Below are 27,340 nucleotides of genomic sequence, written 5' to 3' on the forward strand. Positions count from 1 at the left end.
GGTCCCCCCATAGTCTCCTCCCCATCCTCCAGCCCCCTCCTCACCCGCTCCCTACTTACCAGCATGGAGTCAGGGTCCAGCTCTCTGCTGCAGTGGGCAGGGACTGCCAAAGCTCTTTGAATCTTTTCCAAATCGATTCCCTAATTGGTCCCCTGATTCAATCTGGATTCAGAGTTTCGGCCACTGAATCGGCTCAAATCTCCTCTGAATCAAATCAGCACCCGAAGCTTCGCACAGCCCTATTATCTATACACTTAGTTCAAAGATTTTGCTAATGGAAATATGCTGACTTCTTTAAAATCCCTGACTTCTACCCATTTATCTTTTTTCTGATGGAGGCTTTTCTTTTATTATCACTGTTTCTGACAGCGCACTGTCTTGCTCAGTCATATCCAACTTAAAAATAAAAATAAAATAAATCTTCCATTTGCTTTCAGGCTGATAGTCCCATCAACTTCTGTTAGGACATTACTCTGAGAGAACTGTACTGCTGCCATCCACATCCATGCTAAGTACACACTGCTGTCACTTACAAACACTAGCACAGTGATGTAACTCACTGGAGAACCAGATGTTCTTTCCACATGTGAAGTATTGTTTTGGCTTGTGATATTTGCCATTGAGTTGTCTAAAGAAACTTTGAAAAGTGCTGTTTAAACCTTCCCGAATTAGCCTCCATTTTTAGAGAGAGTTTTATTTCTGGTGAGGCCTGTTCCCTTTTTCCATGCAGGTTGTTTTGTTTGCTTGTTTTCCTTCTGGTATTATGTGTTAGTCAGCAGCTACCCAGAGCCAAGGAGTGTGACAGAGTTCTGCTTCATTCAATGCCTGAGCAATGTGATGAATGGCTGTCTGCACAACAGAACAAATAGTTCACGTAGATCCTTCTTGATAAGAACAGTTACACAGGAAGATCCCCCCAATGGAAAATCAACAGCACAGCAGCTACTAGGAAAGAATAGTAATAAAAAAGTTAAAGCATATGGGAGAAACTGGAGGCTCTGAACAATGGGGTATAAATAGGAGATTGTACTCAAACAGTAAGCATCAAACCTTGTTGAAGTAGCAGTATTGTCATTGGTGATCACTACAGAAGAGTTCAGAAGCTACAAACAAGCATTGTTTCTGTGGAGACATCAGCTGTCCCATGATGTGTCCTGGCATAGCTGATACAACTGATTGACAGAGACAGGCATTGTCCAGGGCTGTTGCCCCAAAGGATCAGGACTTTGCCACTCCTGAGGCATCAGGGGTCTGATCCTGAGGAACAACATACTTCAGGTGTCTGTCCCCAATTTGGGGGACATTCTGCAAACATGGGAGATGGGCCAGGTACAGAGGACTGGAAAAGGTGAACATAATACTCATCTCTAAGCCAGATCCAAAGGTGGATGCAGGGAACTACAGAGGGGTTAGCCTCACCTCAATACCTGGGAAGTTACTAGTGCATAGCCTAAAGAAGGCCATTTGCAAGCACCTGGAGGAGGAAAGACTGATCACAAGCAGCCAGCGTCGAATTATGAATAAAAAATCATAAAAAAACACCTTGGTCTCCTCCTTGACAAGGTAATGACTTGGATGGATGAAGGGAATGAAGGGAATAGTGTATCTGGACTTCAGGCCCTTCAGCAAGGCTTTTGACAAAGTCGCACACAACCTTCTCAAAAACAAATTGAAGAAATGTGGGCTAGATAAAACTACTATAAGGTGGATAGATAACTGGCTCAATAGCCACAAGCAAAGGGTAATTATTAATGAGTCCGTGTCAGAATGTCAGAAGGTTTCAAGTGGAGTCCTATAGAAGTCTGTCCTGGGCCCAGTATTATTCAATGTGCTTATTAATGATTTGGATACTGGCATAGAAAGTCTCTTGAGCATGTCTGAGTGACTTTGTGCATGACATGAAACTGGGAAAGATTGCAAACACATTGGAGAATGCAAGCGCAATTCAGAACGATCTCAACAGACTGGAAAGTTGAGCTAGAGCTATGCAAGGTGTTAAACATAAGAAGGAATAATCAAGGACATAAATACAAAATGAAAAACAACTGGTTGAATGGCAGCACTATGCGTCTGGGAGGCTTGGTAGATTACAGACTCAATATGAGTCTGCAGTGAAATGAAGCCAATAGAAGCATTACGTGTAGGATGCAAGAGGTGATAATGCTTATCTTCTTTGCACTATTAGGCCTCATCTGGAATACTGTGTGCAGTTCTGGGCTCTGTATTTAAAAAAAAAAGGATGCAGACAAATTAGAGAGGGTCCAGAGGCAGGCAAGAGAGATGATAAAGGGTTTGAAAAGCAAGACATATGAGGTGAGGCTGAAAGATCTAGGCCTGTTCAGGTCGTAGAAAAGGTGCTTGAGAGAGGAGACATGATAGCAGTCTGCAAATATTCAAAGGGCTTGCATAAAGAAGAGGGAAAGCACCTTTTCTCTCTTGCTGCAGAGAGAAGGATACAGACCACTGGCTTGAAGTTGCAGCAAAGTAAGTGTAGATCGAATATCTGGAACAACTTCTTCACGTTGAGATAAGTGAGGCAGTAGAATAGACTGCCTAGGGAAGTTGTTGACTCTCCATTTCTGGAGATGTTCAAGAACAGGTTGGATAGCCACTGGTTGGGGATGATCTAGGCATAGCTATATCTACGTTCTACTATGGGTATTTTCCACGCTTCTGGGATTTTTTGGTTGCTCCCTCTCCTACTTTCTGCTATATTCATCAGGTTGTTTTTAATCCTCCCTTAGAGGCATTGGGTGTTGGCTACAGCCAGAGCTGGGGACTTTGATTGGAGTATGCCAATTCTGCTAGGACCAAAGCCAGATGTCTCTGGCAAAACCATCTTGCCCCTCCACTCAGGGTCAGATTGATCGCCATATTTGGAGGTTAGGAAAGAATTTTAGCCCATGGTTCTATTGGTATGGACTATGGGGGATTTTGCCTTCCTCTATAGCTGGGGACATGGCCCTCTACCTGGGATCTCTTGAGCATATATTGACAACATTTTATAGAAGCAAGACATTGGCTGCCATAGATCCCCTGCTTTACCTGTGGCAGATGATGGTGTTATGTCTATATTGTGTCAGGGTTGATGGTAGTCTTATGCAGAGTTATATTATGGATTGCATAGGCTGGTTTGGATATGGATGATCCTGCCTCAGGCAGGGGCATGGACTAAATGACTTCTAGAGGCCCCTTCCATCCCTACTTGTCTAGGACTTGCCTAGGACTTGTCTAGGACTCTATGACTAGTTTTTCAAAATTAATAAGAAACACTACAGTTGCAACTTACAGAAAGGGCTGGAAGACCAGAGTTACATGAAAAAAATGGCCAACTGTGGCCATTGACATTCAATCCTGACAAATGGAAGGTACTTCACCTTGGGGGGATAAAACTCACTGCACGCTTATAGGCTCGGCAGTGTTACACTCACTAGCACTATAGCCGAAAGAGACTTGGGAGTCATGACTGACTACAAGATGAGCATGAGCCATCAATGCGATGTTGCAGCTGGTAAAACAAACCAAACTCTGGCTTGCATCCATAGATGCTTCTGAAGTAAATCTCAGAATGTCATCCTACCACTGTACTGAGCCTTGGTGAAGCCGCAGCTGGAGTACTGCATCCAGTTCTGGGTTTCACAATTCAAGAAGGATGTGGAGAAGCTTGAGAGAGTCCAGAGGAGAGCCACGCGCATGATTAGAGGGCAAAAGAATAGCCCTTATGAAGAGAGGCTGAGAGTCATGAGACACTTCAGCCTGGAAAAGCACAGGCTCAGGGGTGACCTGGTGGCAGCCTATAAGTACATCAGGGGTATACATCAGGATCTGGGGAAATGCCTGTTCACCAGAGCACCACAAGGGATGACAAGGTCCAATGGTCACAAACTCCTCCAAGACCATTTAAGGCTGGAGAAAAGGAAAACATTCTTTCCTGTCCGAGCCCCCAAGGCCTGGAATAGTCTCCGTCCAGAGGTGTTGCAAGCACCTATTCTGGACTCTTTTGTTAGTGTCTTTTTCTAAATACCTAGAAACTTTTAATATCTTGCTATCCCTACAATGAACTGCAATAAAAGATTAAAAGGCATTTTTTTAGTGAATGCTTGGAGGTAGTACAAGAAGCAAAATGAGAATTTCCTCATTCCTTAAAACAAAGAAGGAAAGTGTGAGGCACTGAAAATATAAGAAAGTTTATCTCCTGCTTCTGTCTTCCCATAACCTTTTTCTGAATAAGGAAAAGTCATCAGTTCATAGCAGACATATTTCACTGAAATGTGTTTTGTTTAGCTGCCACAGAATTGTAACATTAATTGCCACTTGGGATCCTTCTAACATGGAGATTAACATCAACATGGCAATGTTTGTGTTAAGAAGAAATGAGTTAAATGGAAAACATTTAAATTGGAAAAGCAAAATTCAGAACAGAAATGGATGACAAGAAATATCTCCTCCTCCTCCTCCTCAGGATCTCAGAGTAGGGAGTGGGGGAATAGTTTAGACCACAATCTCCATATCTATAGAAGACAAAACTTATTGTATTTTTCACTATAAATTATATTTTCATCTGAAAGATTAAATTATTTCTAAACATTAGTAGTTGATTGGGTGACATTTCCCCCCACAAAATTAGGCCACTAATTTAGCACTAGTGTAGCAATATTTGTGACAGCTCATGTATTACCCTTTCTAAAAATTAAATGATCCATTTCTTAAAACAGGCCTGAATCCTACCTATAGTATGGATTTCATTATTCTGCTGTGAGCAGGATTACACTAGCAGCCAGCAGAGGCAAATTACAGATTTATTTCTGTAAATGCAGATTTAGCTATAGAGGGCATGACAAAGCAAACATAATATTGCTTAACCCTTTTTTATAAATTAAGATGACTTTCACTCCTTACAGGTATAGTAGATACCACTAGTTAATGTCCTTCACTGTCACCTTTGTAATTATTATTTCACTCAGTACTTTTTTTTCAGATTATATCACATACGAGGATATTTACCAACTTGTATTAAATTCCAAATTGTTGCTTTTTCTTAAATCTCAGCACACCAATTATTATGTCCCCATCTAAGTAAAATGTATTTATGGTTTGAAAATAATTACATTAGTATTTTTCCTCTGATTTCAGCCAGGGGAACTAAAATGAGATAAAATAAAACACATTTTTGGAAAAAAGTAATGAAAGAATATAACTTAAATCAGGCCATTAAGGGCTGGCCCTCACAATATAGGCCTCATATAACCTTTAGACCAAGGTCATGTATTATTTAAAAATGGGTAGTGGCTCTTAAATTTCAGAAGATTGCTTCTGGCAATAACTATTGGGGAAAGGGAATAAACAACAGTGAGCAAAAAATTGGTTTCTTTAAGAACTGTTAATATGAGATCTGGTAAAAAGGACATCTGTCTGCAGAGTGGGTAAATACAAAGCATTGCCATCATTTACATTTTTCACATAAACAAACCACTAGAAAGAACATAAACCAAGATTGGAAAATTCCTCTAGAGCCAATACACCTCTGGTCCAGAATTAGTAAAAATAAATAAATAAATAAAATTTAAAAACCTTCATTCTGCCTCCTATAAATTTGTGTTTATGTTGTAGTTTTGGACCAATTTTCAAAAGGCTCCCAAAAAGGCAAGCAGTTCCACAAACAATTTGTTATACAAGGTGCCAGTTGAAACACACATATAATAACAGTGCAAAATTACATTACCTGACAAGTTTCAAAAGCTTATTCAGGTGCTTGCTTAAGCTCTTGAAACCTATAGGGAAATGAAGATAGGATGATATTTTAGTCAGATTGCCATAACATTTCGTTAGAAAAAAATTGCATAGCTGTTTTACTGGACACTGAAAGAAATACCAGCAGTAAAAACAAGTTTCTTCATGCTTCTGTGAAGAAATAGGCGAACATCAGCATATTACAAATAAGCTATGGGATAGTCTCCAAAGGAGTTTGTGGCATCAAGTATGTTCAGTCAAAGTATCATAAAGGCATCTTCCATGGACTCCAGAAATGACAAAAACAAAGCAGTTTATACCACATGCTGTGTGAAATATGCCTGTCAGATCCATCTGCCAATATACACACTTTGGAGGAAACCACCAAAACCTTTCATTATTTCATGAAACAAGCAGACAACAAGAATGTCTCAGTGTCAGGGTTTCATGTAAAAGAAATTAATATTCATCAGCCCATCTTAACACAGTCATCAACTCAGACACTGGAATGAGGCATGTCATTCAATCTAGAAACTCTCTAGTCCAAATCAAACAAACTAGGAGTGAAGGTCTGGTTACAGTAAAAGCTTTCGTTAGAAATCTTAATTGAAATTTTCTCAATGGCAGAAATATTTTGTCGAATTACCCCTTTTCTCAGGAGATAAAGCCATTTTTGTGCAATCTCAATCATTTGGACAACAAAATAAAAGTGGTGGTTGAAAGCAAGAAGAGAAAGAATTTCATAGATGTGCTACACTAGAAATGGATTAAAAATGAAGTGAACCATAACCATAGACATGGAATTCGTTAATGGTATGTATACAACAATGCAGTTCAAAAGAAATTAAGCATCATATCATGGTCTCTTTTACGTGGATCATTCAATCGCATGGTCTTCATTGCTTAATAGCAGCCAGACAACATTCTCTTCACAGCTAAGCCTACCCTTGAAGTTTTAGGGGTTGCTGGATCAGTCCCAAATGCTAACAATTTCAAAGCTGAATGAAAGACAAAACGGAAGTAAATTAATTGTCAGCGGTCATTAAGGTCTGCCTTACCCTAGCATAGGTAAGGCATACTAACTTCTATAGCCAGCTTTATACAAGGGAATGATATGAGCAGCGTTCATATTCAACTGCCTTTAAGTCATCCACATGAATTACTTGGTACTTTTGCAGATGTGTTGATTGAAGACAGCCCACAGGTCCAAATCCAAGTTGAGCCCTGAATTCCTGCTTCTGCAACTGCAACAAAATGCTTTATTCCATTGTGCCACAGCACCCCTAAGATCATAATATACCTAAGTACCTTGTATTTCTAAAATATTTTTCTGTGTTGCCCCATTGGTATAGAATGCCTTGCCTTAGTCCATTTCTAAAGCTTACTGTCATTAATCCCAAATGTCAGTTCTACTGCCCTATTTTAAAAGATAATAAAAATAGCCAAAATATGTATAACAACCAAAATATAAATGAACATTTTCAATTAACTCAGTTATTACAACCCTTGAACCTCCCTCTTGTTGTCCTCAACTTGCATCTGCTTCTGTCTCTCCTCCTTGTGACATTTCTTTACATAGGCCCTGACTCTGGAACTCATGACTCGCAAAGATGTTCACCAACATAGACATCATCAAATTTAGGGCACCAGTACAGCTAAATCTTGTGGGCCAGAGACCGTCTCTCCTTGTTTATATGAAACACCAAGCATTTCTTTACTAAGTACAGCTTCACCAAAATATGCAGTCTATTTGGATGACATTTCATTTAATCAATGGGATGGAAGAAAAAGACTTTGGCTCATTCTGATGTTCAAAAACCAAAATAAGCCATTTGTAATACAATGCTTTATGGTTTAAAAAAATTATAATTCTGCTCTCCTTCATGACTTCACAGCCCTAGATATTAATGGACCAAAATGTTAAGAACCAAAACAGTTCTTCTCACCAAATAATAAGATCTGCATAGTAGAACAAAGGTGGTAAAGATACCATATTCACCACTGAATATGTATTATACATCTTATTCCTTTCCCCGGGAAATGATTATAAGTTCTTAACTTTTATCTTTCTTTTTTGAAAAATCCATGATAAGGGGAAAAAAAAATCAGAGTTCATTAACATAAGAACAAAAGGTGTAGGCTTATTTATTCAAGGAATAGAAACAGAGAATTGAAACAGAAAAGAAAACAAACAAACAAACAAAACTAGGGTCTGATTTTCCATAGTTTGAAGTCTCCAAAGCAGGTTACACTCAGGTAAGACTTTTGTCTCCCCCTTCCAAGGACTTCCGCCTTCTGTCTGGCCTCCTCCCCAGCCATCTGCCGTGGTCCAGGAGCAGGCACTGGAAAGGGGAGGAGGGGATAAACCCACTTACGCCACCATCCCCAGCTCTACCTGGCACTCCACCCAGCAGCTTCCCACAGCTGGAGCCCTCAGGCCAGCTGATAAAATGCAGTGAAGGGGGAGGGAGCAGGAACCCAGAACCCCATGCAGCCACTCCCTTCTTCCTCCAGCTTGAGTGGGACAGGAGGCAGGACCCTTTACCTCTAGGTCAGCTGGGGACAGCCTCAGAGGCAGCAGGTAAAGCTTCTCTTCCTTACCTGCTCCCTTTTTGGTCTCCCAGATGTCCCACTCCAGCCTGGGGCTCCATCCATGCCTTGAACACAACAGGAGACCCAGACATATGGAGTCACAGAGAAATGAAGCTGACAGTCCATGACCTTCACTGCACCACTGCACCCCACTACCCACCACTCCTGGCAAGATTCCCTGTCTCCAGGCAGATGCTGAGGTCTGTGCTCAAGACTGCTGCATACTAGGGGAGTGTATATAAAGCCACTGCTAATGAAAAGGGATTCTTTCTTGGCAGTGGTCAAGACCTTGCTACAGAGGCTATATATAAACTTAACCTTAATATCAGCATATGCACAAGTGACTACGAAGCATCTCTTTTTCTATCTAAAGTGTTCTTTTGATAGACTTGTAAAGGCTGGTACTTCTATTAACAAAAATGTAAAAATACTGAGGCTTAAATGTCCAGAAAGAATTCTGAAAAACAGAATCCAAACCAACTCTCACTGACGTAAATTTAGATCAAACTGAGCCAAACCAAAGTGTCTTCAGATGAAGATTCATGAATCATAAACTTACCCTAGCACAATGAACTTTCCTTGACTTGTAGTCAGTTGAGATATTGTTAGATATGAAGAGAAGAAAGAGGGAAGAGAAAGCATAAATTAAAAAAAAAAACCTGAAGAAAACAAATATGTCATATGAAGCAGCAGACAGGATTGCCCAAAATCATGTTGAGTGGCGTATCTATGAGATGCCTTACTGCACAGTAGAGCTAATTACTGTGTAGTAAGTGTCATTGTCTACACATGCTGACTCTTACTGCACAATAATTTCCTCTATTTGGCAGTTAATTTGCTACCTGCAAATGCAAGTAGCAAATTAACTGCCGAGCAGTTACTGAACAGCAGAGCACATGTAGACAGCCAACCGGGAGCACATTTGGTCCCGGTCAGCTGGGGGCGAGAGACTGCTCCCTGTCCCCAGGAGCTCCCTGCTGCCAAGGCAGACTCTGACACTTATACCCCCTGCCCTGGTAGCAGGCAGCTCCCAGCCCCCACTCCATGATCCTGGAGTGCGGACTAGGAAACTGTTCCCAGTTCCTAGTCACTGTCCTGCAATCGCCCCTGACTGGGACAGTCCCAGCCAGCCCCAGGCTCCACAGGGAAACCTGTATGTGCCACCTGGAGGTGGCGGGGGACTAGCTCATTTCAGGCAGTCCCCAGCCAGCTCTGAGCTGCATGTGCAGACTTCCCAACAAAGCCTGGGGGTGTCCCAGTCAGGGGCAGGTCCCAACCCCTGCCCCAAACATGTAATCAAGGCATGGGGTTTGGAAAGAGCTTCAGGATTCCCTTCCCTGCTGGGGGTTCACTACTAGCTGTCCCTCTGATAGAGCAGGGGATCTGCCCCTCCCCAAAGCTCTTACCAAGTGCCCTGCCCTTGACTGGGGAGCGGGGGCCAGGAGTTCCCTGCTGTGGACATTGTCCCTGCCCGGGCTTCACAACTGGAGCCTGCCCCAGCAGCAGGCAGCTCCCAGGACCAGGGAACAATCTTCCAGCCCCCCACCAGGAGACAGCTGTCTCCTGGCCCCATGCTCCCTGCCAGTCCCTGGACTAGCACCCAGGGGGAGACTGCTGCCAGGAGCAGCAAATCTGGTCCTCAATCCCTGCATGTATAGATGCCTGTCCAAGGTGGGTTTACTCTGGAGTAATTTACTCATGTAGAAGTTCCCATTAGTTAAATTTGGTGGTTATGCCATTGGACAAATCTCTCATAAACATCTCATCTACATAGAAGAGCTGAGACCAAGAATGTTGTTTATAACATTTTCCATCTTGGGAAATTGGAGACCTTAATTACAATATACCTGCACCAATGTATAACCACTATTGAAAAGCAGTCACACTTTCTGATGAAAAGAAGCATCCCTTTTGTGCCAGCACAGTACATGACATCAGTGTTAAAGTGAACAAGTACCATCCTGTGCCATCTTTCTCTTGGCATTCATCTGCACTTTCACACTACCAGGGAGAGAAGTGATGACATACATGCTAAACATGAATTATGCTGTAACTTGGAAAAAATAAAGTATGTGGCATGACAACTAACTCCCCACCTTTTTTAACAATCTTCCCAAACTCATTTTATATACAATATGCTTGACTAAACTGAGTGAGAAATTAAGGAGAAAGCTCTTTCTGGGATAAAGAAATGAGTGTCATTTAATATTATTTTCTTAAACTAAATGCTCAAGATAGGCTCATATTGAAGTAAAGACATTTACAGGAAATTTCCTTGATATGAAAAATAATTCATACCATAGTATAGACTGCTGACCCTCTGTATACTCCAGTATTGTGGTGATATCCAGTATCAGAGGCAGAACTAAGGCAGCCTTGGGTCTGTATATATAACAGTTCTGCAGTCTGTAACACATGTAAGGCTGCCCTAACTATTTAGGCAGAAAAGTCCTTACAGAAAAATATCCAACTGATTTAATTTTGCTCCTCCAGAAAATTCCTATCACCCAATTAACTTTAAAGACTATTCCCTATTTTTCTCCTAAGTATACTTTGACATCCCTACAGCTATCTATTGCTAGCTTTTGATCACCAAATTTTTGTGATGCAGAGGAGATCCTCTCCCTCATACTTTTTCTTTTAAGTATAATAATCTTAAAAACACTTTTGGCCCCGGCACAAGTCCTTTTGTGTGGATGGTCCCACAAATCCTTATATAGACTTGTCCATGAAAAGAAGCTTGCAGAGCTGAAGCCTTCATGCATTCATACAAAGAAAGAGGGTAGGGTAGGGTAGGTCAGACTGTACATTCTTTGAAATCTATATTTCAAAATATAATATTTTTAACAACAACAAAATGTATCACTCTCAAAAAATATGGAATAATATTACAGACTTAAATTCCAATATTGCTATGCAGAGCAAACTCGGAGATTTTTCCTATTACATTTCCAAGCATAGAAAACCTACATTTTAATTCCAAGTAGACTGAGAACCCAAAACAAACTTAAACTGATAGCAAGCCTTTTTTCCTTAGCCAGTAATATCTGAACCAAACTTTCCATTTCCTTAGTTTACAAGTTCCTTCTATTTCCCATATTGTCATTTAGTATAGATTTGAGTGTACCATTCAACCAAAAAAATTGTTCTTAAATGGGGTAGAAAATGTTATAATCTGCAACAAAATTGCCACTGACCATAGTGATTTCTGCCATAACTATGTATACAAATAGAGGACAAAATAAATACGGAGCAATTCCTTTCAGTAGATTTTTTGTTGTTTTTGTCATTGTTACTGTTTTCATAAAACCTTAGCACTGCTCCCTTTAAGGCATGTTTTCTGTAAAAAAAACCCCAGAATGTAAATTTTGCAATGTTATTATATAACTTTATTAGCAAATACTTTTGTTTAAAAAAAATTGACGTGTTTGTGAAAATTGCTAGAACAGTAAGGCATGGCAAATAAAGATGTGTTTATCCATGGAATACTTAATGTAAAGCTTCAAGTGCCAATTGCATGTCAACTCTTAGTTGAAGGAACTGCACAAAGGGCATGAGTGGATAGTTGTGTCTCTGCCCATTTATTTCTTGGTTTTATTGTTCAAATTGTCAATAAATGGTGTAAGTTTTGTCAATTTACACAAAGCAACACAAACCCAGTATTTGCTCAGGTTTCCCACCCCACTCCCCTAATTCAATTTTACAAGCCTGCTATGCCAAGCAGCAGAAATAAGTAGTATATGTTCCAAATTTAAAAAGAAGAAAAATCTCAACAATGAAAAGTAAATTTAAGGCAGCTTTTTATTTTGTATTAAATGAGCTGTGGTATATTTTCCCTGTTAATACTCTGTATTTTCAGAAGGAGTACATATTCTAAGTAGCAGACTATCTGCATTGATCACCAGGTATTTTGGGAAGTACTCTTTTCCTCTCCCAGACTACAGCACATATAAATTCTTTGTGGCCAGTTGTAACTCTCTCTGCTCTTAGGGAAATTGCCAGTGCATTCAGTTAGCTGCATATGCACAAAACATGGCATTTAACCAGTTTTCAAGCCTTCCAATGTCCAACAGACTCATGCCAATCAATAGTGGTAGAAGTGATGCAAGTGTGGAACAGTTTAGCCTTGTTGGGCACTGCAACACTATCGAGGGTAGGTGCTGTGAAGCCTAGGCCCTCTCCAGCCTGCTGTCTTCCTGATGAATGACATCAGGATGGGCAGGGGTCAGTGGTATCCCAGCTGCTCTCTGGTGTTTTCTCACCTGCCACATCTGATAGGGAGCTGGTTCCACTGGGTGATGTCTGGGCCTGTTGGAGGAATTTCTTCGTGGGGCTCTGCCTCTCCTACGCCCCCCACCATTACCACTTCTTCAATGTGTATGACTTCTTTTGAGGACTGACCCCTTGCAGAAAATCTAGAAGCCTTCCTTAGTCTGCTGGGATCTGGGTCACACCCCTTCTAATTGATCCCCTGGCAAACAGCACACCAGGGCTATTCTAACTGATATTCTAACATTCTAATAGATCCCCTGGTAATCAGCACACCAGGGCTATTCTATCTTGCCATTCATACAAGATTCTTCTGCTTTTAATGGACTAACAGCCTTCCAAAACAAAGTAACTTAAGTTAGTTTCCTACATTCATGAACTGTGCAATAAAGATTCATTGGCTGCCATCCCTTCTTACATCCAGGGTTGACATCCTGCATCAATTCCTTGCTGACCCAAACAGGAGAGTTCACTTAAGTCCACCCCTGTACCCTAGGGTTGATCTCCCTCCTCTGTCAGAGCACTTTAGTGGTCCAGAATGAAATAATAAAATCAAATGAAATCTTCTCTTTCATCAGGGGTTGATCCACTCCCCCCCACCCTTTATCAATTCATTCGGGGATCCTCAACACAAACTGAAACAACAGTCAACTTAAGCTGTTTCCATTCTTCCTTCGTGGATGATTCTTCATCCTCAATTTCCTTCAGCAGTCCCGCAATGGCAGAATCAATTTAGGAACAGCACTTGTACCAGCTGGCTTGAGTTGCCCTGTACCCAGCAGGCTGGTGGTCCCAAGTCTCACACCTCCCATGAGTTAAAATACCTGCTTTGGGTGCAAGGCTTCACCCCTGAAAATGGTAAGTCAAACTGACCGTCCACTGAGAATCTCTGTACTCACGGGTGGTCCTTCAACTACCCATGCCTGTTAATGTACACCCTTCTCCCACAGCTAGCTGCAGGTTGGTGCTGACCATAGAATCCTCCAGCAGACCCCACAGTCTCTCCCCAGTTGCCTCTCTCCAAGGCTGGAAGTACTGCTCTGAGCTTCCCAGCTGCTAATCCAGATGGAGCAGTCACTGCAGAAACACAGTGCAGTGCTCTGGGCTCCAGCTGCTCTTTTTCCTGCCTGAGGTAAGTGATGGTTGATTACCACCCCTGGGATCTCCATCATCCCCAGATCAAGTTTTTGGTTTTAATTTGCTTTTTAGCTTGCTTCCAAGGATGTTTTTTCCCTGACTACAATCATAAAATCATAATCAGGGTTGGAAAGGACCACAGGAGGTCATCTAGTCGAACCCCCTGTTCAGAGCAGGACCAGCCCCAACTGTGTCATCCCAGCCAAGGCTTAGTCTACCCAGGTGTTAAAAACCTCTAAAAAGGGAGATTCCACAACTTCTCTGAGTAATCTCTTCCAGTGCTTTACTACCCTCCTGGTAAGAAAGCTTTTTTTTCCTAAAATCTAACCTAAACTTCCATTTGCCGCAGCTTGAGACCTTTGCTCCTTCCTCTGTCATCTGCCACCACTGAGAAAAGTCTGGCTCCATCCTCCTTGGAATGGCTCTTCAGGTAGCTGAAGGCTGCTATTAAATTCCGCCTTGGCCTTCTCTTCTCCAGACTAAATAAGCCCAGTTCCCTCAGCCTCTCCTTAGAAGTCATGCCCCAGCCCCCTAACCATTTCCATTGCCCTGTATTGGACTCTGTCCAATTTGTCTACATCCTTTTTGTAGTGGGGGACCCAAAAATGGACACAGTACTCCAGATATGATTTCACTAGCTCTGAAAAAGAGAAAGAATCACTTCCCTTGATCTGCTGGCAATGCTCCTACTAATGCAGCCCAGTACTGTATTAGCTTTCTTGGCAACAAGGGCACACTGTTGGCTCATATTCATATACCAAAATAGGTTTACCATCTATCACAGGCTCAGTGGTGGGAAGGGAAAAGCTATTTCAGATTGCAAAATTGGTTTACTTGGTAAAGTAGCAAGAAAATATTCAGTCAAAATACACATTTTTAAGAGCTTTATCACCTGGCTCCACCTGAGGCCTCCCCTGTTTGGGCTTACATTATACAAGGGAGATGCACATAACCCAGGTGCACCCACATATGTGCTTCTCTCTCCAAATAGGAGGGATGGGTGGCTAGGCAGGAGTGCTGTGAGAGGAATCTGCAAATGAAAACCAGTTCTCTCTATTCCTTATAGAGTCAGACCAGGACAAGGAATGCTTAACTAGATACAGATTTATTAATATATACAAAATCTAAAGAAATCAATATTGAGAAACATATATACACAGATATACAATTGTCATGTAACATTCTATCCTGCAAATCAGTGGCAATGTGTAGGGGGTGCACGTGCACCCCCTGAGAATGTTGGTGCACCCCCTGTCAGCCAGTGCTCTCAGGCGGGGGGGGGGGGGCAGACAAGAGAGCTAGTGCCCCCCATGACAGCACCGGCCAGGGAGTGTGCCAGGAGAAGCGGTCCCCACATAGCAGCCAATCCTGCTGACCTGGAAGTGCTAGTGGTGCACCCAGAAGTGCCAGGGGTGCACTACTGCCAGTTTTGGAGCAGAGGGATTGGCTGCCACCTGGGGACCCTCCCCCCAGTCAGCAGAATCAGCCATGAGGGGGCCACACTCTGTTAATCTACCCATATACAATTATAAAAATACACAAAATATAAGATGCAGTGTTACAAAATATGAGGCATTCTATCACAAAATATAAGGTGCATAAACATCAAAAATAAACTTGACTGTTCAAAAGTCCCCAAATCCCAGGCTATTCCTATGGCCTGGTCTGTGCTCCAGTGGCTAGTGGGAGGGGAAAACCCTAATGCCCTTTAGGCCTTCCACAAACCCCAATGAATCCCATAAACTTAGACAGGGCCCTCTCCCCCTGGGACCTCCCCTCCAGCAGCCACTTTCTAACCAGGAGGAATTTCCTCCCCTTTCCTCAGGAACTCATGACTCCAAGGTCCAAAGTGAGTGGTCCTTGGCCTCTCAGGCACATTGCTCCTCACTTGCAGGAGCCTTCTGGGCCTTTTACTTCTTCTGGGCCGCTGGCCTGTTTGGAGCCCCAAGCACTGTCACATGCTCCCAGGGCTTTGCCTGCTGCTAAGGTCGGAGGCCCAAGTCACCTCATGCAACACTGGGGCTCAGTTCACTCCCAGACCCTCCATGCAGCATTGTCTGCACTGGACTGCTGGCTCTGTGCCAGGGACCCAGACCCAAGCTGCCATGAGCAGCTTCCAAGGTCCCAATCCCTCCCAGACCACTCCGTGCTGTGCTGTCAGCACTGAATGCCTAGCCCTGAGCCAGGGGTTCTCCATCCCTTGACACAGCCACCCATGTGCCGGGCATGCTGCTCTCCTTATACCTTCTGAGAGCTCCACGCCCAGATTGCAAATGGACCAATCAGATTGAAACAAAGTGAAGGCTTCACCCAGGTGTGGGTTCTCTGCCTTGCCTGGGTAGGGGCGGGGCAAGTTCCTCCCCAGCATTCACTTGATTGGTGGAAGGGCTCCACCAATCACAGTGAAGATTCTCTGAGTCCAGATGCACCAGGCAGCTATGGGTAAGCCCATCACACACAGAACCCCTGGATAGTTGTATCCAAGTACTCTTCTGCAATGCAACGAAATGGCATTTGTCATTCTTCTCATATGGCCCTCCATAATGAGGAGAAAAAACTAAAAAATGCTCTGAAAATCAGCCAAACTTTGCTCAGGCATACTACAAGAAGTTATTTTATTTTGTAGAAAACATCAACAACAACCTCACTTTGATCCATTAGAACAAGTCTCACCTGCTCCTGATCCTAAAAGAATGTTTTTTTTTACTCATTCAATAAAATGTATGCATTGTTTTAGGGTATTTCCCTACAGATACGAATATAAGTGTTTAAACTTACAGCAGCTTTTAAATAAAAGCTAAAATGTGAAAGAAATGTCTGCCAAAAAATATAATAGCCACTTCTGAACTGTGCCTTTAATTTCATCTCTGGTTTCTTTTTAATCAAAACAATCTTTCCATGCCTCCCCCTTGCCCCCCATTAAAAGCCATTTTGGCTTAGATGTGCAGCAAGCACAAGGCAGAACGTCCGAGCTAGAACTGTTAAATAAAAAACTGCCATTTCATGAACACAGAGGCTACATTGTCATCACAACATGGCATTTGTCATATTAAATTTCATTCATCTGTGAGGTAATAAAACCCTATATATGCTGCCTTTTCCTCAGGAATTAGGAATATTCATGCCAAACCTGAAAGTTTTTTCTTACTTAATTTTAATCCAGCAACACAATTATCTCTGTTGCTATAAACAACAAAACTAATATGCCTTATGGCTCTAATTACAACCAGTTTCTCTCACTGAAGGCACAGATGCATTAGAGTGGGATTAGCCAGGGATGCTTTATAGTGGGATTAACCAATGTAATCTTTTCATTTACCAAAGGCAGGATGTGAGTGTTGCTTTAACTCCTTCCACTGAGGCAACATTGCACCCAGTACATGATAGTGTTTTGTTGGTAACATGATCTGTTCTCATTCCTTTTCTGTAAGCAGTGAATTTTCCTGTGGTTTAAGAAAAGATGGGGTGAAAAAAGCAGCATAGTTATGCATAGTTTTGAGATAGGCATTTGGGAACCTAAAAAACTTGCCAACTCCAGAAACACTTTACATTTTATATGCATTGTTTGTTGTTCCTAAAAAGGAGTCAGGGCTTGATGTTAACTGAATTAACAAAAGTCTTGCGGCTCTCCCACTGGTGTTTAGGGAAAATAACTACTGCAGCAGAGAGACATTTTACCTTCAGAAAAACAACACCAGGTTTTCATAGTTGAGTTACCACACCTTGCTTTAATTTGTTGTATTTTACATTTGTTCCCATGAACAAATTTGCTTGATTTTAGTGGGATTTCACCAGGAATTAATTTGATCTGCCACTATTTTAAGGACAACATTTAGGACCCAGTTTATCCCATGGAGTCAGACTGATGCAGAGACTTTGAGTTTCCTTCTTGCTGCAGCAAATTATAGGAGAACAGCCTTAGATTTATATTTTAATTTTTTCAATTATGTAAACATTTATTTCATGCTGTCATAATGAGTCATCACATGTGGAACATTTTACTCAGATACGTCACTAGTTAGACATATTGACCTTAATGGAAACAGAATTAAGGACTAAGCTTTTCAGGCACAAATAGCGTCCATTCCAGCAGTCACTAGGGAGAGGATGAAGAGTATTATGTGGACTCTGGGTGTGTGTAGATGAAACGGGGATTTTAAAAACACCACTTCAAATTAGGGTGAAGTAAACCCCTGTGTCATGTACACTCATGTCTTACCTGTCTCTCCGGTGGTGGGGAAGGGAGGGCGAGCCGCCAGTGGACGGAGTGGTCCCTGGCTTGTGTGGGGGGAGGGAGGGCTGTTGCTTCCCTCTGTGGCATCAGTGCCCGCTCCAGACAGCATGCACCCCTGGGCACCTGGCTCAGGCAGTCCCGAGGGCCACCACAGCTGCAGAGAGAAGGACCAGGTCCCCACACAGCGCATGCAGGCTCCAGGGGAAGAAAAAAAAAAAAAAAGATGACTTTTTTTTTTTGTCTTCAGTGGAGCCTGCCTTCCTGGGCTGGTGCCAGGCTGCCTGCACGGCCCCTGAGCTGCACAGAGCCCAGTGTTTCACTCTGCAGCTATAGAGCAGCAAACTAAAACTCCTCGGAGGTGTTTTAGTTTGCTGCACCACAAAGTCATTTAAGGCACGTTACGCTACTGAATGTGCTATAGTGGCTGGAATTAATGCGCAATACGCCACCGATGTGTGCAAACGCCAATGCCATTACAGTAGTGCAAAATAATTTAACCTGTTTTAGAGTGTTGTGCACACATGCCCCTCATTTCATCTATACACACCCTCTCATGCCACTACCTCCAGCCCTGCCCAGCACTCTGCATAGCTGTTCCATGCAATTGGGGCTTTCGGGCCAGTACGGTAAACAGTGGGGGGAGAAAGAGCAGGAACCTGGTACCCCATAAGCCATCAGCAGGAGTGAAACAGGAGTGGGTCCTGGGCCTTCTCACCTCCAGGTCAACTGGAAACAAGCAGCAGCAGTGTGACGGTTCCTACTTCCTCATCTGCTCCCCACTTCATCTCCCCAGTAGTTCCATTCCAACCCAGGGCTCCAGCTGTGCCTCAGACCTGCAAGGGACCTAGGTATCTAGGGCTGGGTGGGGAGGGGGAAGAGCTGCCAGCAAGTGACCTTCACCATGGAAAGGGGGGTGCAAGCATACCACTGCACCCCCAACCCTGAAATCCATGCCTGTTTTTATCCTACCACAGGATTTCTCAGCTGTTTTCAGATTCACTTTATTATTTTGTTCTGGTTGGCTACTCTTCACATGGGTATGCTCTGCCATTTCTCAGTTAATTAATTGGTGGTAGAAATAACATCTGTATTAATAGCTAAATAAGCAGCAGTTAACACTTATATTTCCTGCCAGAAATCTCTTTATAGTGATTTGGAATACAGCTGTTTTCTTTTCCATCATGAACATCCAATAGCTGACTTTCACTGATGCAATAATTTAAAAAAAGGGACAAAAGTATATAAAATAATGAATGATATAAATAAGGTAGAGAAGGAACTTCTGTTCTTCCTTGTCTCTAAATATAAAACTGAGAGGACAGAGATATCCAGGTCAAGTTCTTTGTTAAATGAGAAGACAATGTTCTAGGCCAGGGGTTTTCAACTTTTAAAAAATAAGTGTACCCCCTTTTTAGTAAGTGTACCCCCAGGGGGGGAGTTATCGGCTGGATGGTGAGTGGGGAGAAGGGGGATGGTAAGCGGCTGGATGCTGAGTGGGTGGGGGCGAGGGGTAGTGAGCAGCTTGACACGAAGCAGGGGCATGGCAAGAGGTGGAGCAGTGGCAGCACAGTGTCTGTGCAGCCTGCCTTGCCACAGCCCTGCTCCTTTGAGGCAGCAGCGCAGGGTGGTGGCAGCTTTCTGTCTCCACACATCCCCATGTAATCCCTAGGACATTTCAAAGTACCCCCAGGGGTATGTGTACCCCTGGTTGAACCCCTGCTCTAGGCCACAAAGAAAATTACAGACACCAAAAGTATTATGCTGAAACATCTGAATGAAAAACTACATTCCTTTTCTGTATTGAGGAAGAGGAAATGATGGTGTAAAAAAATAAGTTAAAAATCCAGGGATTAAAGACAGACACAAAGACATAGAAAAGAAAATGGTTAGTGGGGAATGGGAGGGAGAAGAGACAGACAACAAAAAATATGGGGTGCCAAGAGATAAATTGTAAGGAAGCAGTAGGCAAGGGTAGTCCAAAGGGAGAGAGAAATAGTATGCTGTTATATAAATGGCATATGTAAAGACAAGGAGGACAGACAGATAGAAGTGAGAAGGGGAGAGAAACAGGAGAAATATAAAACTTACTTGAGCTAAAAAAAAATAGTTTATTAGGAACATAAATGTTAATCTAGCTTTAAAAAACTGACAGCTGCAAAAGTTCATCTTCTATAGTTCCGCTTTGCCCTTGTGTATTTTAGCACTTCTAGTTAAAATGTTCCATAATTCTAAGTAATTTGTTAACATGTTTCTGTTTCAGTGTCAGGTACTTAGGGTATGTGGAATTCATATACTTTTCCCCTTGTACTTCTAAAACAATCAGGAAGTGCAATGTAGTGCATACTGTCAAAAAGCCAAGATGGTAAACCCTGTGAGTCCTTCAAGCAGTCTGAACAAAGCACTAGAAAATATACTGTTGAGAACGATCCTGCACTGGGAAGACAATGCACTAGATGTCCTAATAGGTCTTCTCCATTAAGTTCTCTGAAGTTATTAGGAAGGACTAGTTCTTGACCTTTGTAGTAAACCATGTGCTTGCTGTTACATGCATAGTCTGAGGAGCATTCCATTGCTTTTCATGAAAATTTCAAGGCAGTAAAAGATGACTGAAGTATCAGGCAGTTGGTCCCAGTCCTTATAGAGGGGACAAAGGTTTGTCTCTGAAAGATCCAAGAACAACTCAGGCCTTGCACTCTAGGCAGCACAGAAATGATTCCCCCAAGGGCTCACTTTGTTCAGATTGAAATAGCAGAAGTCCATTCTCCTACATATTATGACTTTGGTGAATTAATAGGGTACAGAAAATAAAGCATGCTCCAATATCCAAAGGTGAGATCAAGTGTGTCCAATCCTCACACACACTTGGGAGCTCCAGAACTGCCTCATCTCTTCATTCCATTTCAATATTTTTGAATACCATGTTCCTTCGCATACAGTATGCACCTTTCCCCCCACCCCCACCCCAAAAACCCCCCAAAAACAGTTTTTGGAAATTGCATGCTGGAGCATGCATTTTAAGCAAGGAACTATAGAAAGCTTCTGCAGCTTGAGCCTCTGTTGTGGGAAAGTGAAAGTATTGCTATCAACTGCTGAAGCTTCCTTAGCTTGACGAAGGGTTTTTGAACCCGAAAGCTTGCTTAATAAATATTCTCCAACCATTTGGGTTGGTCTAATAAAAGATATCAAATTCACCCAAGGAACCTTGTCTTGCTACATAATGAGCATTCAGGGCTCCCCAGCTTCTCACTTAGCCACAAGCAGACGTTGCATTTGTCCTAAGAGAAACCATTTTATGTGGAAACAAAGTGCAATTGTTCAGACATCTATGTCCATTATCCCAGGACAAACCCTAAAAGATTCATGGGATAAGAAGTGTTAACATGTTGCCCTGGGACACTTTGAAGCATGTCTGAATTTTGCCTGGGAATGCATCACTGAATTGATGGCTGAAAAGTGGTAGTGCATTCAGCCACTTCCTAAACCCTGAGTGGTATGCATGTGTCAAACTTAGGACTTTTCTGTTTTGGACAAACGCAGGCACAAATTGCCCCAGAACAAATTCAACATCTGTTGCTAGTCTTTGTACCCTGGCAGAGGCTTAAGCTGCAGTAATTAGTTTTCTAAACCAGAGCTCTGGGTGCCAGGGCAGAGTCTCATATTGTATCTGCTTGGTGGGCCCTTACCTGACTCCCCAGCTGCTACCCACTCAGCTCAGCTAGAGAAAAGAAGAGGTGTCAAGTATCTGGGGTCAGCCAGCAGCACCTGTGCAACCCTCCAGCTAGGAGATTAACAAAACAGTCACAGTAAAGTGGGCTAATATTTAGAAACACTAATCGGAATTGCAATTTCATGCTAATAGTATATGCCATGTTCTCATTTCCCATGCTAGATTCATATATTTTTTTTTTCACCACAGTGCTTGTGGAAAGCAAAACACTTCCAAATACTTGCATGCACGTGCCTTTAGTATGGTTGCCTCCAAAACTTCTTGGGTGGCCATCATGAATTCTCATTGATATCCCACCAACACTGACTCAGCACAGAATATGGCTTACACTTGATGTCAATCATACAACAGAAATACCAAATAGTGAATAGGTGCTGAACAGTTGGATACGTAGGGTCAAATTTCCTTTTGGCTTATTCCTATTCACCTAAATGGAAAGAATTTAATCCATGGCAAATAGTTCACAAGTAAACTATAGACAGAAATATATAGAGATATATTCCTCTAAAATATTCATTGAACCAATCTGAGCCACAAGTAAAAGCCAAAATTTGTTAAATTAAATTTTACAAAACATAAGATCAACAATTGTCAATTTTTGTCTATGTCTAGTTCACATATATGACTAATATTTCTAATCAATTTACAGTTGTATCCATCCATTAAGATGAATTTTCCCTAATACTCCCTATCATGGAATCACTTTGCCATTGGACCCCTTAACTCAATTCCCCCGTATCCTGAAAGGAAAGCAACTGCTTCAGTCCAAACCCCTTTACTGAACTAACAGAACTACTGTAAGTCAGTCCAGAATTTCTGTTGTAGTTTTATTTTGAGACCTAGAGAAGTTTATGGAATAAGCCATCTTCATCTTGAGTCCCTAGAGACTCAATATGGATTCCTTTTAACCACACCAAGTTACAAAATCTCTTACATGAGCATTTCATGGTGGATTGGCTGTCTGGCCAAGTGAGCAAAGAGGAGATTGAATTAAATAATAGTACTCAAAATATGAAATTTCCTCCACTGCCCCATGATTATTTCCTCACTGCTTCCAAATGAAGGCAGAAAGATGATTCCCCTGCAGACTTCTCTGTGAAGGCTGGGTAAGCAGCTGGCAAGCATTCAAGGCTATATTTAAAGTATAGTATGTGGGGGTGAAGGGGAGGGTGAGGATGGTGCTGGGAAGGAGGGGCTGTTTTAGGTTGCTGAGTGGCTTTGTAACTTAGAAAGACTGTTTTTCTGCTGGGGGCAGGAGGAGGAAGGGAAAAGGTTTACAGCTCTTTCCAAGCAATAAAATCTTAAAATATGTGAGATCTAAATAGTGAGTAGAAAGCAAAGACATTTTCTAAAAAACCTGCTGGAAGTATGACTCTCCCTCCCTGCAGCATAAGGCAAAGCCTACACTGATGTAACTAACATAAGCACTTCACGGATAAGGACAAAAATGGAAAGGCTGTCCAGAAACAATAGATATGATTGTTCCATAGGTATGTATGCATATCCTACAGTGATTTACTGGGGATTTAGAGGGAGTTAAACTATGCTATTTAAGTCGCTATACCATCCTTTTCACACCTCCTGACAAATTCTTTAAAATATATTTACTAGTATAAGACTGAAAGCACAAAACAAAGCAAGAATAGTATTGCTGAGCGTATCAGACTACAGTAAATCTACTAACTTTCTATTTGACCAGCCCCATTCTTTCCTATTTATTTAACCTAGGCTTTTTGAGGTTTTCTGAAAATGAATGTTGATTACTTAAAATGTAGTTCCTTCTATGTCTCTTTCATTCCGTATACATCTCACTGTTACTTTATTTCCCCATGAGATTGCTGAAAGTAACATTACATTTACTGCAGCGCACTGTATGTGATATTGTAAGATGAATGGTAGAATAATTAAGAGATCCTTTATACTAAACGAGGATCTTAAAATGGTCTCGGTAGATCTGGAAAAACTCCAGAAACCCCTTCTAGTGAACAGGCTTGTCTTTAATATGTTTTTTAAAACTGTGCCAAATTACTCACAAGCCTATTCCTACTTGTTAAAAGCCAACCAAGAATTTCAAAATAAGAAAATTTAGGAGCAAGCGATTATAATATTTTTACACATAAGAAAGCAGCATGGTCTAATTACCTGAATGCAGGACCAATAATCTGGTAGCAGTAAATTTTAATTTCAGCTTTGATACCTACCATATCTGTGACTGAATCACTTAACTTTTCTGCTCCCATTTTTCCATCTGTAAAATACATCATTATACTAATTTACTTACTTGACAGGGGTGTTGTGGGGATTATTAGTTAATGTCTTGGAAAGGGTTTTGAAGATGAAAAGAACTACATATAAAATGTTAACTATTAGATGAGAAATCCACATTAACCCAGGAAAAACCAGAAGGGCTTCTTATCAAAAAAACTCGAAAGACAGAATAAAAACATAATACATAACCTGTGGGATTTTCAAGGAGAAAAAGAAATAGCAGGAGGGAATAGAGGTAGAACATTACTTACAAAGACCCTGTGCACAGACTTGGATTCTCATTAAAGATGGAAGAATCAGAAGTTCTGCCAAATACATATGTAATATGAAAAATATTTTTAGAAATGGAAGCTTTTCCTTCCCATTAATATCTATCTACATATGTATAGAGATATCTATATATAACCCTATTGTCATTTTTCTCATTTATTCTTGATCCTGTTATTTCCGATTTTCTGTCTGTTATTCTTTCTTCTTTCTTCAAGCTTCTGCAGTGCATCCAGTCTGTCTCTTTCAGAGCCAAGCTCCCCCCATCTCTACAGTGTAATGAAGAATGCACAGGAACATAAGGGGCACATTTACTATGGTGTAATCAAAGAGCAACTGAACCTCTAAAGCCCTGACTCCTTTAACCTACTGCAACTTGTTCACATGTTCCAAAGCACAGATAAGGAGCCAGGTTTCACTTGCCGGTCATAGATAACATGGTAACCTTCACTTCCGTTAAGTTTCCTTGCTAAATCAATGAAAAATACAGCATATATTGAAGTATTTAAATGAGAAATTTGTACCATCTAGCTCACATAAATGTCCTAAATCAAGCTACAAACATGCAAGCATTCCTCCATGTCATTTACCAAAGAACATATAAAGGACATATGAGAAAAGAGAGACTTGAGATCTTCTAGGCAAAAGTAAGGTAACCAGATGACAATCCACGATGTATGCTCCAAAGCCATAATTACCCAGGAGGAACCCTAGAATCCTAGAGAAGTAGAGCTGGAAGGAACCTTCAGAGGTCATCTACTCCTGCTTGACACAGGATCATACCTTTCCAAATAATCCTATACAACCCATAATATAACTCTACATAAGACTAACACCCTAACCTGCCACAGGTAGAGCAGGGGGACCATCACAGCCAGTGACCTGCTTTTAGGAAATGATGCCAATATATACTCAAGATACCCCAGGTAGAGGGCCAAGCTCCCTACTAAAGAGGAAGGCACAGTCCATACCAATTGGATCATGGGGTAAAATTCCCGCCTGACCTCAAAGGCTAGGGAAAGAAGTTACACATAAACCAGGTTGAGTGATCTGAAACCAGTTCAAACCTGTAACAGAGCAGACGTTCAGTGCACTTAAACCACTTACAAAATGGTTGAAACCTGTTTAAGATAAACTTGGTTCAATGTAGTATCAGATTTAAGTGATTTTGGACAAAGCAGTTTATGGAACTTCTGTCCTGGACCACTTCCCAGTTCAAGTGATCAAAAAACTCAAAAGTTCCCCAGCATGCCAGACTGCTTTGCAGCCTTGGGCTGTGCTGTCTGCTCCAGTGGAGTAGGGTTGGTCCCGCCTCTGCTTCTTAGCTGGAGCACTATCACTGCTCTGGCTGACTGAGAAGGGGGTGAGGATGGAAAACCTGGCTCTAAACACCAGCTGTTGTCTCCCTGGCAGGGGTGGAGCAGTCCCTTAGCCTTTGCCTTGCTCCAGCAGAGTGGGGAGCAGGGAGGTAGCCAGATGCCAATCAGGCCAGCATGCTGAGGTGAAGGGGAAAGAAGGTTTACATCCCACCCCTCTTCCTCCCTTCAAAGGAGGGAGGAAGAGGGGCGGGCAACATGAGTCAGGCAGAGGGCGGGCAGCAGGCGGGCAGCATGGCTGGATGCTAGCCAGGCCGGCACAGTGAGGCAGAGGCAGGGGGAGGAGATTTAAAGAAAACAGACCCCTGTGGGACTCCACTCAAAACCACCTGCCATTCTGATATGGACCCATTAATAATTATCCTTTGCTTGTGGCTACTGAGCCAGTTATCTATCCACCTTATAGTAATTTAATCTGGTCCCTACTTCTTCAATCTGTTTATGAGAAGGCTGTGTGGGACCTTGTCAAAAGTCTTATGGAAGTCCAGATACATTATATCCACAGGATTCCTTTTAGTTATCTCCTCCTCAGCTTGCCTCCTTCTACATCCAAATAATCCTCATGAGGTGTCTGGCCACAGCTTAATTTTTTTTTGAAAACTGAGGCAAAGGAGCTGTTGAGTAGATCCTTCTTTGCATCCTGGGTTGTCACCTACAAGGACAAGCAGGAAGGGGTAGCAGTCCAAAGGATGGATGAGCTTTGATAGTCTCTCTGTGATGTCCTGAATTCAGGTTCCAGGCAGGCAGCACACCTCCTGGGCCCCCAAATCTGGATAACCAATTGGCGCCTCTGTCACCCACAGAAGAGAATTGCCAACTCTTCCTCCTTGGTGCAGTGTCCTTAATGCCTTGTACTTCCCTCTAGGCTCTGCCTCAGACCTGAAGATGTCCTCTTTTCTGCCTTTGCTCCTCAGCATTTTCATCACAGAATGCTTGAAAGTAGTTTCTTACTTCAGTCTGATGCTCTTCAGTTCTGGGGAGCCTCCTTCTTTAAGTAGTCACATACTGCCACTTCTCTTCACTGCCCTTTGGCCTCTTCAGTACCAGCCTCTCATAACTCTTGTCCAAATAATCTTCCTGGTCCCTGATGCAATGCAGCATGGATAGCCATACTTCCAGTCTTTAAAGAAAATCTGGAATTCATAAAAAGCATTAGCTACCAAGTATGTTACCACAGAATTTGCCAACACCAACTACTAACCACAGAATACAGGATGCTTTAACCACAGTTGTTCCCAATTTATGGCCAGAAAGATTAACCTAAAATAGTCCAATATATCACATGGTGAATGCCAGCAATGAAATGATGGTTTCCTTTGCCTCCCTTCATCTGGAATCCAGAGAGCTTGCTCGGTAACGTGCTAGCTGACCACTAGCATTCTTCGTGACTGGCAGAACAAGCTGTCTCACTCTAGACTGAGTACTGGCCAACTGGCAGATATTGCAGCCCACTTTCCATTTCCCTCTTTTCTGAGTTGTGTCAAGTTTTTACAAAAGTATTTTGAAGTCTTTCCCTCCACCCCAGATTGCTGCTTGACAAGTAGCAAAGACAAGTCAAGAAAAACAAACCACAACTCTGTGATATGGCATTTTTACCCAACAGCAAAAGGGACAGAGGAATCTGTTCCTTGATGAGAATAATCAAATACTTGTGAAAATCTGTTTGACAATAAATATTAATCCAAATAATGTGAAAAAAATCTACTCCATTTAAGGTTGTACTATGTACAAAAGAATATT

The 27,340-nt window shown here is 42.1% G+C and overlaps 1 long non-coding RNA gene across 3 annotated transcripts in view; it reads right to left on the reverse strand.

Annotated features, from left to right (window-relative positions):
* LOC132248588 (uncharacterized) overlaps positions 1-26,729 on the reverse strand; it is a 91,896-nt gene extending 65,167 nt beyond the window's left edge. For all 3 annotated transcript variants that reach the window (XR_009459846.1, XR_009459848.1, XR_009459847.1), the window contains exons 1-2: positions 24,209-26,729; positions 5,723-5,771 (exon numbers count right to left, since the gene is read on the reverse strand). This is a non-coding gene — a long non-coding RNA (uncharacterized LOC132248588). The remainder of the gene's footprint in view (positions 1-5,722; positions 5,772-24,208) is intronic.
* Positions 26,730-27,340: the final 611 nt, after the last annotated feature.

Source organism: Alligator mississippiensis, chromosome 2 (genome assembly GCF_030867095.1).
Source record: "Alligator mississippiensis isolate rAllMis1 chromosome 2, rAllMis1, whole genome shotgun sequence".
NCBI classification, from domain to species: Eukaryota; Metazoa; Chordata; order Crocodylia; family Alligatoridae; genus Alligator; species Alligator mississippiensis.